This window comes from Nipponia nippon, unplaced genomic scaffold (genome assembly GCF_047370975.1).
Source record: "Nipponia nippon isolate SJK-2023a ecotype South Korea unplaced genomic scaffold, ASM4737097v1 scaffold_18, whole genome shotgun sequence".
In the NCBI taxonomy this organism is placed as follows: Eukaryota; Metazoa; Chordata; class Aves; order Pelecaniformes; family Threskiornithidae; genus Nipponia; species Nipponia nippon.
Window position 1 is genome coordinate 6670930 of NW_028262334.1, and position 12507 is coordinate 6683436.

General features: G+C 37.1%; 1 protein-coding gene across 6 annotated transcripts in view; it reads left to right on the plus strand.

Annotated features, from left to right (window-relative positions):
- ADGRD1 (adhesion G protein-coupled receptor D1) overlaps positions 1 to 12507 on the plus strand; it is a 175212-nt gene that overhangs the window by 48679 nt on the left and 114026 nt on the right. The window lies entirely within an intron of this gene.

The window sequence follows — 12507 nt, forward strand, 5'->3', positions numbered from 1 at the left end:
GACTCTGAGGTGCTGGCATGAGGCATGCAGCACCTATGACCTACTTGCAGTGTTGAACAGAAATGGAAAAGAAAGATTTCAATTCTTAAATGTTTCCTAGAAAACATCTCTTAGATGTTCTTCTGAATATTTGATGATATTTTTCTTTCAATGGCTGTTTTGAAGCCAGTTTATCTTCTTCCTGTTGGGATTCTGATAAAGATGGAGTAGGCTACAGAAAACAAATATATGAAAAAACCCTAAGGCATAGAAATGAAAAGTGTTGTTTTGCTGACAGTTTTTCAAACTAAGGACTCTCCTGAATGTCCCTAGTGGCCTCTTAGAGGCGGCCACTTGCGAAGTGAAGACTCTGTGTTTTGGGTAGATCATTTACAAAATGTACTTTGCTTTATTTATTCGGGTACCTCCTCGTGCTTTAGTATGATGATTTACTAGCAGGCTGTTAAACCTGTCGTTCTTTTCTTTATGCCTGTTGACTTTCACTGTGAAGATCACTGAAATCTTGGTATACAGATAGAAATTTTACATTTATCATCTGTCTCTTTCTCTGTTTTAGTCAGCAAAATCCATGAGAATATGGTATGAACATGTCTGCCTAACATAGCCTGTGTGTAACCACAGATAGAGGTTGATTGGGAGTTTCAGACTCTACCTAGAGCAGTGTGTGCTTTATATTGTGCATTAGGGGAGCGGCTGTTTTCTCTTCCAGAGCTCTGATTGCGAATTGGCAAAGCATTCACATGCAGCCATCTATTCTCTACCATGATATTTCTACAGTTACTCCCATTTTGGGGAATGTTCAGGTTTTATGAATCCTGCGAACACCTGTTCAGGTGTGACTTGGTTTTGGTGTTTGCTGGGGTTTTTGCATGTCTGTTTTGGTTTTTTTTTAATTTTATTCTTTTAAAATCCTTATGGGAAATGGGGAAACTTATCCCATTGTGTTAACACCATTGAAAATGTAGCTCAGTGCTGTCTGAAATCAGTCCATAAATACATGTCAATACATTTGTATATAAAGTTCTGAGAATTTTAATTATAAGGGGGGAAATATTTCTAAATATGTAGTGAGCACGATCTTAAACTCTGTTCAATAAACTGTACTGGGATAATAAGTGTGCTAGATTTTGCTCTTAGGCATACAACCCTGAAAGGAGATGGATAAAGCACAGAAAGCACACCCCTCTGAAAGACAGGGAACTTTTTACCCACTTACTTACTCCCTCCAGTAATAATCTGTGGCTGGCTTTTACTTCTAATTAACTGGTACCATCCTGTTACTCTGACAAGAAGTTTGAGATGCAAGGAAGTTTGCTCCACAAGTACGGTTACAAAATTCATAATCTCATTGTGTGTTTTACCTCTGAATAATTTGTGGACTTGAATTAGAAACTGGTCCCATGCTGGACTAAATATCCATTTCTCCAGTGTTTTTTCAAATCAAAACTAAATGCAACTGTGTGAGATACTTCCTATGCTTGTTCCAGAACCTAATTTCAGTAATATCTGATGGTGAAACAATTTGTATTTCATAGAATCATAGAATCATTTAGGTTGGAAAAGACCTTTAAGATTACCAAGTCCAACCATTAACCTAGCACTGCCAGGGAGCTTGGTTTATCTAGCTTATCTCCTAGCTTGGTTTCTAAAATGCCTTTTAAAATTCCAAATGACATGTAAAAAATCCAAATGCTAAAAACTTTCAACTGCCAAAACATGCTAAAAATCATCAAATGTGTTGAAACAGAAATTCTGTTTTGCCATCACAAAATATTTTATTTAAATTTTTGTTTGCAGTATTTCATTTATATTGTTTTGCCAGTGGAAAAGTAATAATCTGGAGTCAGAATAGGTGTTTAAAAGGAGAACTAGGTGTAAAAGTTTGTAAAGAGAATTAATAAAGCAATAGTTTGAGATCTGGGCAATGGGAATACATCTAGTTATCTGCTCTGCCTTTCTTGTATATTTTCGCTATTGATGTGAATTTGCTGAAAAAGCTATTAATCAGTGAGCAACAGAACCAACCCAGATGCCTCTGGGTATCTTATCCATGGATTCCAAATTCTGTGAGTAATCTTTAGAAACAAAGATATAGTGTAGATAGAAATACACTGAATATTTGTCTGTGGGGAAGATGCATGGTAAGGAGTTGTGAGTAGAATGTGTGCAGCTCTGCCGAAGTGGTATATACATTGAATTTGATAGGAAGGCTGCTTGCCTCTGACACCTATGGCTTTGGGAATATAATTTCTCTTCTGGCTTTTAATTAGCGAGCACATTTAATATTAAGGAAAGGATGGATAGATTATACCTTCCAGTTATGCATAAGTAAGGCAACAGTGGGCCAAATCTGTTCTCTTTTACACTGCTGTAGATTTTTAAAAGCTGCAATGAATTCCATGGAATAATTTTAAACAATATAAATTTAGACAATTTACTTGTGAATTTCCGTAAGTAAATTACTTAAGCAAATTTACGCAAGTAAATTTAAGTGAATTTACTTAAGCAGATTGGAAAATGACTGCATGTCTCTGAAACCTTTCATATGATAGCAGCAAAGGTCCTTTCTATCATACTATGTATTATTTCACTCTTCCATTTGGTTGAGTATGATCACTTGTTAAATAAAAGTAGAATTTAAAATGCTAAAGAAATTCTGGCTGCAAGATCACTGTGTTAAAGTATGCACTTTAAAAAGAAGAGTAACAATCAAGTTATTTATGTAAGTTTATGACTGAATATGATGATTAAACCAAGAGCATCAAATCTGGCTTAGAAACCTGTTTCATCCATTAAAATACTGCTTGCTTGCTTATAATAATGGGAGAAGCATTTGAAGTGGATACCAATCTCATTCTTATGGTTGCCTGTTTGTTCCACTTAATGTTCTCAGTTTAACAGAGAGGAAAGTGTAATTAAAAAAAAAAAAAGTAAAAAATAACAAGTCCAAACAAATAGTTTTTCTCTATTAAAATTTGGGTCTGGCTTTTTTCAGTTGATCTAATTTAGTTATAGCTATTCCAACGGAGTCTACTGGATTGCACAAGTAGAAAAATGAGAGAAGTGAAAGGAGAATATGGTTTCTTGTACTGATTGTAGTGATGCTTGGCACAGCTTAATAAAACTTTAATTCTTTCTCTTCTAGTGTGTATAGGAAGGTGCCAGTCATTGAGCAACAGAAAACAAAAGGGAGTAAAATAAAACACGTCTGTTCTAGGACATAGTTACCAAGAGAATGTCTGTGAACTGAATATCACCTCTTGAATCAAAACTTCACAGAGCATTTATCATTCCACAGCCTAACTCACTGTTAGTTACATCTTTTCTTAGGCAAGGATTCTCTGGGTTTCTCTGAAATTGTCTGCATTTTTATGTAGCTTTTAGGAGCTTGTGAGATGATTAGATTTCTCTTTCTTTTTGAAAGATGAGGTGATACAAACTGATGCTAATATCTAATCAATTAAGTGAGAATGCAGGGAATACTTATAAATGACATAGTAGTGCTTCCTTTTCTAGAGAGCACCATGGGGCAGTGGGCACGGAGTGCACAGAAGAGATGGGTGCCCAGCCTGGGGGACAGGCTGGAGGCTGAACTGGTGCTGTGGAGCACAGGAGCTGAGCAGTCACCTCACAGTTAGTACATACGCTGTTAAGGGCATGGGTACACGGACTAGGGAGACTAGACAACAGACTCACCTCCATCAGAGAGTACATAAGAAGAGGACATCAGTAATTACAGCCGTTAGGCCTTGATGTTCAGGCTTGCAGCTGGATTCTCATGGGACGATGTTGCTGGTTGACATTCTTTCTACCAACAGAGCAGGCAGAAAATTTTCTGGTCAAGCTTCCATTAGTGGAAAATGGTTTTCTGACTTAAAATAGAAATTCTCATGAATCAGGATGAATAAGTCATCCCAATTTTTTCACAGGATAAAAATATTACTTGTTTAATTCTTCTTAAGAAGTAAAGACTCCCTGTGGATAGGATAGACATGTATGTTTTACTTCTTACAGTGTTATTTTTGTTTTAATTGTCACTATTCTAACAACAGTTTATTTTGTTGCACAATCCCTGAAACTGTTTTTCCTGTTACTCTTTTTTTCTTTTACCTTATGAAAATATTAACAGCTTTAGAAAGATTGTTTTGCAAGAAGACTTCATCAAGGATTTAAAATTAACTTCTTTGCATAAGAACATGAAGTGATTAAGTGTTTTATTCTTTCTGCCATTCTGAGGAATGCTTATCCACTCTTTCTATCCACGGTGTCCACTTTTATAACACAATGACATAGCTGGGGTGAAAAGCAATTCTCATTTTCCTTCTCTGTAGATATAAGATAGCTTTTCCTGTGGTATTTGGAGATCATTGAGGGCCATTTTGCTTGAGACTTTTTACATATTGAAGAATTACATTCATGGATCTTTTTAATGACTGTCCTTTCCTTCCCACTGCTTAGGGTACAAGGTGAAGATGGGAGAGAAGCAGTAGTACTTTGTGACACTGTAGCTGTTTTACTAATAGTGGGATTTTAAATCTCATTAAATACTTTATACTGTTGATTCAATGTCTGTCATAATACAGTCTTACCACTCAACATACACCTGCGCGAAGAATGAGAAGAGCTTGCTCTACGTATATATATTGTTCTCTTTCCATAGCTCACCTGAAGAACTATCAGACAAAGGCTTTAATGCAAGAAAGTTACGTTTATGGACAGCTAGTATTCATATCATACTCAGTGCGAACACATGTTTTCCTCTAAACTTACCCACTCCCTTGATATATGTGCTGATGGGGTCAGGTCGTAGTATGTGGTAGTCTCTGTTGTTCTGGAGACTGGAACGCTTCTAGCCCATCAAGGAGGACTGGAGTGAGAATAAGGGAAAGAGTAAGAGGATCAACAGTGGTAACCGTTGCTCATCTCTAGCCAATGTGTATTATGGCTGAAAATGTTGACTGCGTGGTGCCCTGCATGGGTACCCTTGAATGGGAACCCTTGATGAACTTGAACCAAAAGAATAGGCTATGTTCCTACTGGATAGCTACTCACATCAAACTCACTCTTACGGCTTGGCACATGTACTGGTAATTTTAATAGTAAGTCCAAAGACCAAAACAGTAAAGATACAGTTACGCTAGATCCATGCTCCTTAGCAGAGCTACCCTGAGGCATATAATTTCAGCTTTAGTATTGAATGGACATAAAGAATTTTAATATTGGCTTGTATTAAGGTGTTAAACTTTGCAAAATGTCTAGGATTTCTTTGGAAAAGCTTTTTTACATTCCCAACATCTTGGTCAAAGAAGATTGACAAAACTTCAGATGTTGGACACACGATGTCTTCAGACAGACATTGTTCCTCATAACTATAAAGAGGTCAAGTTAGATTAAAGATGCATTTTTTGAATTATTTCTTTACAACAGGTTGCAGTATTTATTCTAATATAAACATTTCTCTTTACCAGCAAAATTTGGTCTAAACTAAGCCCTCTAAGAGACAGAAGTTGATACACTAAGTTAAAATAGTCAGTTGTTACTCAGGAACATTTCAGTGAAAGACAGACATTTTTTGACTGATTTTAAAAATTATGATGCTCTGGTCTTCAACAACTTGGATGAACTACTGTCTCCAGCAAAAAAGATAACAGAAATCAACTAACACCTCTAGTGTGTATGGGATGATGTGAATACTGATGGTAGTTTTCAGCTGAAGAAGTCTTGATCTTGACCTGTCCAGATGTTTTGTAATGAAGCAACAGTACATTTTGTAAAATGATTATCCTCAAAAATTTCTGTTTCTGGCAAGATGTTTTTCATAGTAGGAGCAACTAGAGAAGAACTAACATTTCGCTTATATGATCCAAGAAATTACAGCACAGGGTAGACATTTAGGAGAGATGAAGGTCAAGGCTGAAATGCGTACACAACATGCTCTGGCAAGTGTCAGAAGAGGCAACAGAGGGAGAAATGGTGTAAACCGGCACCAATATTTTGTAAAATCCATATAGCTATGTAGCATAGACCTTGATCTTTGACCACACTGAAGTCACTTTTTGACACTGTCTTGGGGACAAAGTAGCTGTAAATTTTTGTCTTTCCTGACAAAGCAGCTGACCATCTTTCAGCACATAGAAATACCAGCTTGGTGTAAATCCAGACATATTTGGTGCAGAGAGGGTGAAGGACTGACTAAGGTGATGGGACAAAAGGGGAGCATTCCTGCCCTGGATGATGCACTGGAGCACACTGTGCTCGCTGCTCTGTTGATCCCTTACTGGCACCATAGAGAAAATTGCCTTATGGCTAGAAGAAAACTTTTTGTACGCTAGTTTCAAACACTTCAAGGCTTCTGTAGTTTTCTCCAGGGCTTTATTTTCCCTTTCCTTTTTGCAGAAAGGGAACGTGTGCAGCTGCAGTTTTAGAGAATTATAAACTCCTGACTGTTGCAGCCTCTGTGAGAGGGCCTCGCACGAAGATTAGATGCAAATTGAGAATTCTTAATGTAGCTGGGTTTCCCCCAATATATTTATTGCAAATGCCGTTTTAAAGATTTGTTTGATTCTGGGGAAAAAAATGTGCTTTACTAAGATACTACCAAGTTAGGACTAATTTATCATTGTTCCATCTCATTCCTTTGCTCCATATGATTCATTTTAACAAATGTAGTGCTTGGAGAATTGTCTGCCTCACCATGAAGTGTTAATCTTTCCTACCATTTTATTACACTGAATCATTCAAACAGCTGCTTCTCTCCTCATTTTTTGACCAGCTCCCCTCTTGATCATTTCTCTGCTTCTGCTCTTTTACTTTCTGCAATGAATGCTTCCCATCAGAACCCGACAGTGACCTGCTTCCTCTAAGCTCCTCGCCAGAGCGCTTCATCAGTGAAGCTTTATCAGCTTTTCCTGTTAATCCCATCTCATATTCTGTTATGTGACTTTCTTAAATCTCCAGAACCAGGAGTCATATGAGAGCGTCCCCATTCATTATTTAAGTGCAGCCTGCGCATCTGGGAAGTGCTCTCTTGGGTACTTCTTTGGTCAAGTGCAGGGAAAAGCTAGACCTCCTCTTCTCTTAACTGTGCTCCCATTATAAAAAAGTGCTGGTAGTCCTCTTGCAGTTCGGGGAGATAGAGGTAAGGTTAAGGACTATTTTCATTGAGCTTTTAATGAGGCAATGGGACTTTTGCCTCTAAAAGGTACCTGAACATCCTCCTTCTCTTTGTTGTCTTTTCCCTGGCCGGCAGCGTGCCATATCCCAAGGTTTGTTTAACATCATTACTGATAGGAAAATAAAATGAGAGAAGAACCAACTCCCATTTGTACACAAATATTAGTGCTACCCTGAGAGAGACAAATCAATGTGGAGCCAATTTATTTTTATGGCAAGTTAAGCGTTGACTAATTTATATATTGATCAAGGAAAAACAACGAATTTTGCCCACATCTGTAGAACAAAGGTATAGTTTTTCACTGGATGAACTTTGCCAGAAAAACTTGATTAAAGTACAGTTAAAACTGTGACTCTTACAGAGTGTACCACAATTAAGCAAAAAGAAAAAAATAATAATAAAGCTTGTAATTTAAAAATCAATGCGAAGTTTGGCACTTTGTTACGCAAGTTAAATCCTTGCTATAAATAATACAGAAAATCCATTGAGTTCAAATGAGAAATGAACATTGTTGCAGCTAATTTTCTTGCTCCTGGGCAACCTTAAAATACCAATAGTCATTATGATGATATACAGCAACTCTTAAAAATACAGCAATGGTTCTCTGTTGTTAATGTTATTAACAGAAACATCCCAGGACTTATTTTCTCATAGGAATCCATTCTAAAAGCCTAGAAAGGTGCAGTAACAAAAAATATAGATTTTCATTAAGCACATTGAAGATTGCCTGTTGGAAGAATCGGGATTGCATTGTAATAAGCTGTAAGTCATGGAAGTTTTCATTTCCACATCAGAACAGACTTAAGCCTTTGAAGGCACAATACTTTCCATGTGTTATCACTCATTTGTCATGAAACAAGTCCTCAATATTTCTTTGTAAATGAGTCCTTTGCCTTTGAGGTGGATATTGGAACAGGACTGAGGGCATCGTGAAGTGGCTGAATATTTTTGGAAGTGTAGAAGTAAAGTTAACTTTCGATTTTAAGTTTAGTTGCTGACTTTTTTCTTTGGGTATATGGGTAATTTTATATGCCAGCTTCCACTTAGTATCTATAAAATTACCACTTGCCTAAAGAAAATAATCACTGGTGACTGGAACCAAGTGTTGTCAATCTGCAGCAAAAAGCATCTGCTTTTTCTCTTTTAAATTTCTGCTTGTAAGTGACAGTGCATCAGCAGTTGGAGGTCAGTTAATACCAAGCAATAAACTTTGAAAAATCTTGCTGACTTATAAACCCAGAACTGAATTCTGCAGCTATCCGATTTTACAGAACTGTGGTGTCTTGGGCTACTTCACACTCTGCCTTTGATTGAACATTTGTCACAGGAGGAGAAGAGAAAATGATAGGGTTTATATTTGACATGATCAAAGAGTTCTGTCCCAGCCACGAATACAATTTTAAAATTCAATTTAGTTCCTCTTGTTTAAGTTCCTCATCAGTGACTACATCCTGAAAATATCCTTGCATGTGGTGATGGTTTATTGTGGGAGTTCCAGCTAGTTGTGCTACATTTAATGAATTGTCAGGGTTTCTGCTATAAAACATTGTATTTATTTGCACAATGTTAATGCAGATATATACATATATAAATAGTATAAAAAAAAAGTTACTGCAGAGATGAAGTAGCCAACATTCAGATGTTAGTAAATTTGATGTTTAAAATTATAAACAGAAAAGTAAGAATAACATACCACCAGTCCCTAATCCCTACTGTGAGCAGGGATCCTGTAAAGTCTCTCTTGATGGGGTCAAGCTGTTTTGAAGTGGCAGAAGTAAACTGTAGCATTTGAAATCACAAAAAGCTGGATTTAGATTAAAAATGCCCCCCCTCCTTTTTTTTTTTAAAGGTCAGAAATAGTTTTGCTGATTGAGAATTTCAGATTCACTGGAGTCAGATACTTGGGGAGAGTGTGTTTTCAAAACTGTTTTGTAAAGAGATAGATTAAGCATAAAGGGTAAAATTCTGATTTAATTACAATCCATGGCAGAACTGCTGACTCCCATATGGCCAAGCTTTCAGTCCTCACTCTAATGGTGATCTAATGTGGCTTTCAGACTGGTACAACTCCATTCATTATACATAACAATTTGAAGAGAAAACAGAATCAAGTTCAAAGACAAAAAATGAAGATTTGTTTCAGATAGTTTGTGTGTTGACTGTACTGGCAGCCAGTGTTTTTTAGTGAGTAGAAATCTAATGCTAATGCGTTGCTCTCTCTCCATTAATTACATCTTGAATAATCCATGTAAAAGCAAAAAGAGAAAGGACTTTCTGGATTAGTGTGATTAGGTTCCAGATAAGTTACTGTGGTGGAGGGAAGTTTAAGAAAGATGTTCTTGTCTGTTTTCTTTGATTTGTTACAGTTTGATCCTTCACATTTCAGCTGCGTCACATTGTACGTTGTCTGGGTTCATACTGGATGTCTTATGCACATTGGCAAGCTTTTAAGGTCTAGATTTTCCTAAGCTACTTATTATTTTTTTACTATATTCTCACATATGGCGGGAATTAAATCGGAGTGGAGCATGCACCTAAGTGCTGAGAATTGCTCTTAAGCCAGTTTTCTGTCGCTATCATCTTATGGGTATCTGTGAGAGGCAGAATTGCCATGATAGCACTTGTTGCACAGGATGAGTCCTAGCGGTTAAATGGGCCTCTATTTATGAGGAATACAGCAAAGGTCCTCTGTACAAATAATTTCTGAAAATGCAAAGTTCTGTCAGCACATATATTAAATAACAAGTAGAAAGTTCACTAGAAAATTTCTTGCTAGTTATTTCAGCTGAAGTGCCATCTGCAACTCTATTAAATCTAATTTGGTTTTTATTGCTTTCAGTAGTATGAACAACCTGTTGTACATTCTCCTTGAGGTACTTTGCTGTAACAGTTGCTAGTTTTTTGGCACTGATGGTGACTTCAAAACATTAGCACTAAGTATTGAGGGAGTTAGGCTACTTTTATTAATTATGTGTAGTTTGAATTCTTTGCTTGTGCTTTTTTGCGTATTAGATCGTGAGTCTACGTTTCTCGCTTGCCAATCCAAGACATTATCACATGCTTGTATTCAAGTTCCTAGACTTCTGGCATGTCTGCCCATGTCTCTGTGAAACCTCTTAAGCTTGCAGGAATGATTTATATGGCATGAGTGACTGATATTTAAATGCATGTAAACAAATGATGGTCCAGAAAATGGTAAATATACTAAATCTGGTTTTGTCTTCCTGAGTTATATTCTGCTGCCTTGGAAACCTATGCAAAAATGTACTGAAAATGACAAGGTAATGAAAGGCTAACTGTTGTGAAGATGGACCATGTTTTGAAAAGAATAAGGTGTTCTGCACATACTGTCGTTTAGAACATTGTTGTGGAAAGGCCATAGGTTTTTTTTTCTTAATCTCTTGAATCACTTTTTTTTTTTTTGCGGGGGTGTGTGTCCAAAAGAGCACAAGATCTAGAAGGATTTAGGTGGTAACAGGAAATTTATTCATATGGATGTGCTCCTAAATCATAGAATATTTAAGGCTTCTGAACATGAACCTCCTCTATGTCGGCTTGCAGTTAAGAGGGATCTGACTGGGAATTGTTGCAAGTTGCACATTGGCACGTTCCGCACGTCAGACATTAGCGATGCAAGGGAGTTCTGTATGGGTTTGTGGAGCTGAAAAAGCCAAGTTTGTGATAATGAGGGTTGAAAAGTTGTCTTCAACTTTCCCGTTCCGGTAATAAAGTAGTACTGGGCAGTTTCCAAATGGAATTAATTTATAGATAGTAAGAAGAGGAATTGCAAAACTCTGCAAGTCCACTGCATGCAAATTTTTTTTTTTTTTTTTGTTCCTGTTTAAATATTCACGATTTCTGCAGGAAAATGTTGTGAATATTGCCTTGGACCACTGAATGGGAAAATTAGAATGTGATCCAGATCCAGAGTGGTGTCCTCGCAACCATAGTAGAAAAGTGGGGAAGGTTGAGGGAGAGATACCAGTTATACAATCTAGTAGAGGCAAAGATTATTGCTCTGCTGCTGGTGATTAGTTGCATTAGTACAGAACTAATTGCACAGATTTTGGAAGGAAGTCCACCCTTTTTATTACGCTCCTGAGTTGTTGCATTTAACCAGCAATGGAAAAATAAGGCACCTGCTCAGCAGTGGTGAGTGTGATCTGCCTTTGCCTTTCCACAGTGGCATCGCTTCTAAAGCAAAACCAAAGTCACCTGATACTGCATTGGGGCTGCGACGGTACTTATTACAAGGCAGCAGTAGGGCTAAGTATAGGCTCTGTTACAGTAACATCACCAATCTAAAACAATCCTTGTATTTAGTTCACACAATATAAATAAAAAGTTTGGCTTAGAAAACAGTGTTAATTTTAGCTCAGAAATGGCAGAGGAGTCATACTTCAGAGAAATCTGTGGATGGTAAATTTCTGGTTTTGCTTGTTTCCCTCCCCACCGCTTGTTACACTAGGCATTTCAACTCACTCCCTCTGCTTTGCAACAGAGCTGGTAGATAATGATATTAACAGCTAGTAATAGAAACTTGGAGTTGTTTTTCTAGCAGGAAATGTGCAGCTGCTAAGGAGGGATTTTCCCTTTTTTTTGTTTAAAAAAAAGTAGAGTCCTTCCCAATTTAAGAGGCTAATGCAAGCTGGGTCAGCAACAAGATTCCTATCGGGACAGGGCCAGCCAAGAGGAACTGCATTTCAGTGACTCACCCTGAAGCTAGCTCTGCATACCTTCCTCCTCTGCAGCGACTCGCAATAAATTTCCGTAATCTTGATCTGTTCAAGCTATCATTTAATGACTAACATATGCTTTGGAGGGGAAAGTGCACTCTAGACGAAGGCAGGGCTTATATGATAACACTTTCAGTATGACAACCAGAGCATCACAGTTTAGGAGAGAGAGCAAAGAATGTAGCAACATGTTTTACAGAGATTACTCATGTGATTTGAATCAGGCACATTGCTAAGTGCTTTGCTGAGGTTGGGTATTAGATAGTACTAAACAAGGAGAGATAGAAGATGTGAAAATCATAGACAAATCCCATGAACAAATAAAATGAAATAGAAAGAAAATTAATTTACAGTAAATGAAAGTTGGATGTTTAAAGTTCTAATTCAGAATCTTAACCTGTTCTTTTAAAAAAAGAAATTCCTTACATTCTCCTTTTTGATTTCTTTCTTTTTCCCAGTTCTTTTAATTTTCTAAGCGCTTTTTTCTTTGAGAATTATTTTAATCAGATTATTGGATTTTGATGTTTTGCTTTTATTCGTCCTTCTAGGGTTGAACGCAGAGATGTTTCATGCATATAACTAGTGCAGGGGGCTATA